Below are 5133 nucleotides of genomic sequence, written 5' to 3' on the forward strand. Positions count from 1 at the left end.
CTTCCACAGCCTCTTCTGAATCCAGCTTGAACCTCTGGAAGTTCTTTGTCAATGTATGACTGTAGCCATTTCTGTATTACCTTGAGCAAAACTTTACTCGCATGGGATATCAAAGAGATTGTCCGATGATTTCCACATTCCGTTGGATCACCAAAAGACTGTGATCTTGAGGGTTATCTAAGAGCTTCTCTCCTATAACCTGTGTTATTACTGAAATTCCTCTTCATGTCTTCAATGTATACAAACTCACCTAGACAGCAGATATGAATAATCTTTACACAGTCTCCAAATGAGACCTTGAAGTCTGACTGATCTTTCAAAAGGCAAATTATGAATGTCAGTATCTCATTAAACAGATTTGTCCATCCATTCAACTTAAGGAAGGCAAGATGATTATATCTCAACCAGAAGACAAGAATGCATTTTAAAACATTGTTTCATTGTAATGAATCTGTATTTCTTTGGTTTATACAATGTGCATGGCAGTACAAGAGTGTGTCTATAATGTGGCCTCAAATAAATGAGATAAAGTACATCCTTCTTTATATGAAATATGGCTTTTATATAAAAAATATTTTATTTTATTTTTATTAGTTTATTTTGCATAAAGGCAGAGCTTGTGCTGTAGTTTTTATAAGAGTGATGGTAACTGAATCCATGCTAAATGTTCGCCTTCAGGCAAAGCTATTTCTCTCCACTTTACAAATTGAACAAAAATGAATTATTAAGTGCAGTGTCTCAAATTACATGAAGTAATCATTATCAGTTTTAAAATATGATGTCAATGTCATCACCATGTTAAGATTCTACATAATTGCTCTCTAAATACAGGAGGGGGGAAATGACTTGCTAAATTATTCTTGAGCGAGTGAAAATCTGTTGCCTTGATCAATTGAAATCCAAAAATGAGCTATATGAAAGCTAGGAGAAAATGGAACTGTTGTTTTACTATTTGTTGTTGTTGTTAAGTGCCGTCGAGTCACTTTCAACTTATAGCGGCCTTGTATAGGGTTTCCAAGGAGCGACTGAAGAGCTTGAACCGTTGACCTTATGGCTCAAACTGACCTTGCAGTCTAGCATATTAACCCATAGCTCCACACCAGGACTTGTTGTGGGGTTTTTTTGTTGTCTGTTTCTTTATATGTTTCTTCCTTTATATGCTTGGTAAACTTTGTTTGAATGCCAAATATTGTGTATGAAAAATTGTAGCAGTTATTTAGCATCCTGTATGATTTCATTTTCTACAGAAAGGATGTTCTTTTCCTTCTGGAAAATTGTTGGAATAGAAATGCATCATCTTTATCCCATCTTGGATTGAACTACTACAAAGCTGGTTTGGGCCTTTGTGAAGGAAGCTGGTCTATTTTAAGGTTGCTCTTTTCCTATGGTGTAACTCTTTAGGGGTCCAAAACCAAATCTTTAAATGAGTTCCAGAACCATTCTTTCCTGGCATTCACTGAACTCCTGAACTCTTTAAAACTTCCTACAGCTCTTATAAATTTCTCACCTTTATACCTCTACTCTATGCTACATTTCTTGACTTTAAACCCTATGTTGCTTAGGAATCTTCACATTCCTCAAGGGAAAAAGCAGTATAGAATGTTGCGTTTACCTCAATGCACTTCCCTTCACTTTTTTGTCTTGGACATTAAATCCTGGCTTCCTGGTAACTCTCTGATTCCTTCATAAATATTTTTCTTACATGTATAATTTCAATTTGTTCTTTGTGGAAAAGTTGATCTAATGCAAGCTATACTATCATAGATAGAAGTCAGCAATCAAATTGCAAATGAAACTTTGCAAAAATTTGGTTCAACTATACTAAAAAATATTAGTTTAACTTGTCACCAAAGCTTACAATAATAAATAAACTGGGGCAAATCAAGTGTTGATTCCCCACCTCCATCATTGGCATGATTTCTTTTTCTTTTGTTTCCCCCCATCTCATACCAATAGTTCAATCATTAGGATATTTTTGGAAAATCATTCCAGGACTCTTTATTTATTTATTTATTTTAGTAGGTGGCTCTTAATTCTTAGAAATTCAAATCATTCTCTTTAGAAGTGGCCCTTCATTTTTTTTATCCTTATCAAATTTTCTTTTCTTCAATTTTTCACTGATATCATTCGGATGGATTCTTATTTGTCAGTGTTTGGGGGTATGATTCAAACAATTATCCAACATCATCTTCCTGAAATTTATATTTCCTACATAGTGTTCAAGATCGGCATTTTCCACTTGTTTTTTAGCTTAAGTGCAAATTTAAGTCACATACTCCTTAGTTCATACTATGCTATTGTCATTAGTCTCTGCAAGGCACCTTTCTTTTTAACTGCTTGCCTGCTTTCTTGCTTTTTAGCCTTTTTCCCATTTCCTATTTTATCACTCCTAATTCCTCAACTGAAAAATATTCTAATATATGTGTATATATATTTTATATTTGTAAGATACATATTGTTTATGAGCATGCATCTTTAATTTATTCAGATTATTATATCTCATTCTGGTTTGTTTGCTTTTCATTCTTGACTAAGTTTTTAAGATCTAGTCAAGTAGTTGTAACATGTAATTCACTCCTTCTAAGCATTGCAAGGAGTCCAGAATCACCACAACAATCAAGCCACCACAATAAGACAAATGGACAGACGAGATGTGCTTTATTGACTATGCAAAGGCTTTTGATTGTATGAATTATGAGAAGGTATGTACAGCATTGCAGAGAACAAGTATTCCAGAATACTTAATGGTGCTCCTTAGGAACATGCATATAGACCAAGAAGCAGTTGTTCAAACCAAATAAGGTAACACTGAATGGGTTAAAATTAGGAAAGATGTGTTCCAGGGTTGTATTCCTCCCTCATATTTATTCAATCTGTGTGCTCAGAAAATAATTCTAGAATCAGGATTATATGAAGAACATGGCATCAGGATTGGATGAACACTCATTAAAACCTACGATGTGCAGATGATACATCCTTCAGCATGGGTTGCACCTCAATGCAAAGAAAACACATGTCCTCACCACTGGACCAATAAATAACATCAAGATAAATGGAGAAAAGATTGAAGTTGCCAAAAACTACATTCTGCTTGGATCAGCCATCAACACACACAGAAGCAGCAGTCAAGAAATCAAATCACATATTGCATGTGGCAAATCTCGTGCATAAGACCTCCTGAAAGTGTTGAAGAGTAAAGATGTCAATTTGAGGACTAAGGTAAACCTGACCCAAGCCATAGGATTTCCAATAGCCTCATATGCGTGTGAAAGTTGGACAATAAATAAAGAAGACCAGAGAAGAATTGATGCACTTGAGTGATGGTGTTGGAGGAGAATATTAAAAGTACCATGGACTGCCAAAAGAACGAACAAATCTGTATTGGAAGAAGTACAACCAGAATGCTACTTAGAAGCCAGGGTGGCAAGACTTTGTCTCTCATACTTCAAGCATATTATCAGGAGAGACCAGTCCCTGCAGAAGCACAGGTAAACATCTTTCTGGTTTTCTTTGCTTTCAGCCAAGATCCATCTAAAGTCACCGGTGATATCACTTGTTCTGTGTCCTCTTCTGAATCTGGTTTGAACCTCTGGAAGATCTCTGCCAATGTACAATTTCAACCTGTAGCCATTTTTGAATTATCTTTAGCAAAATTTTGCTTGCATGGGGTAGTAATGATATTGTCTGATGATTTCCACATTCCATTGGGTCACTTCTTTTTGGAATAGGCACAAATACGGATCTCTTCCAGTCAGTTGGCCAAGTAGTTTTTTTTCCTAATTTATTGGCATAGATGAGTGAGTTCCTCCAGAGCTGCATCACTTGAATAGAAATTGAAAGATTTAAATTTCTATTCCATCGATTCCTGGAGCCTTATTCTTTGCTAATGTCTTCAACGCACCTTGCATTTCTTCTTTCTTCACCTTGTATCATTGGCTCTTGATTCTATACTACTTCTTCAAATGGTTGAACATTGGCCATCTCTTTCTGGTACAGTGACTCTGAGCCAACCTCACTACTATTGCCATGATTGAGTCCATAGATGCTGCCACTTGGCCAAAGCATCTAGTTGGGGGTTTTCCTTTTTTTCTCTGACCCTTCACCTTACCAAACATGATATCCTTCTCCAGCGACTGCTCCCTCCTGACAATATTTTCAAAGTATGAGAGACGAAGTTTGGCCATTTTGGCCTCCAAGGAGCACTCTGGCTGTACTTCTTCCAAAACAGATCTCTTGGTTCTTTTGGCAGCCCATGGCACTTTCAAGATTCTCCTCTAACCCCATAACTTAAAAGCATAAATTCTTCTACGGTCTTCCTTAGTCACTGTCTAGCTTTTGCATGCATATGAGGTTATTGAAAATACCATGGCTTGGAACAGGCGCCCCTTAGTTCTCAAGCTGACATCTTTGCTTTTCAACACTTTAAAAGGTCTTGTGCAGCAGATTTGCCCAATGCAATATGCCGTTTGATTTCTTGATGGCTGCTTCCATGAGTGTTGCTGGTTGATCCAAGAAGAATGAAGTCCTTGACAACTTCAATCTTTTCTCCATTGATGAGAATGTTGTCTACTGGCCCAGTGGTGAGGGTATTTGTTTTCTTTACATTGAGATGTAATCCAAACCGAAGGCTGTGCTCTTTGATCTTCATCAGTAGATGTTTTAAGTCCTCTTCACTTTCAGCAAGCAAGGTTATATCATCTGCATATCACAGATTGTTAATGAGTCTTCCTCCAATCCTGATGCCATGTTTTTCTTCATAGAACCCAGCTTCTCAAATTATTTGCTCAGCATACAAGTTGAATAAGTATGGTGAAAGAATACAACCTTGTCTCACACCTTCCTTAATTTTAAAACATTCAATGTTCCCATGTTCTGTTTGAACAACTGCTTCTTGGTCCAGTTACAGAGTTCTCATGAGCACAATTAAGTGTTCCGGAATACTCATACTTCGTAATGTTGTCCATAGCTTGTCATGATCCACACAATCAAAAGTCTGTGTAGTCAATAAAGTACAGGTAAACATCTTTCTGATATTCTCTGCTCTCAGCCAAGATCAGTCAGACATAAGCAGTGATATCCCTTGTTCCACGGCCTCTTCTGAGTCCGACTTGAACCTCTGGAAGTTCTCTGTCA

The sequence above is a fragment of the Chrysochloris asiatica genome, unplaced genomic scaffold, assembly GCF_000296735.1.
Source record: "Chrysochloris asiatica unplaced genomic scaffold, ChrAsi1.0 scaffold00018, whole genome shotgun sequence".
NCBI classification, from domain to species: domain Eukaryota; kingdom Metazoa; phylum Chordata; class Mammalia; order Afrosoricida; family Chrysochloridae; genus Chrysochloris; species Chrysochloris asiatica.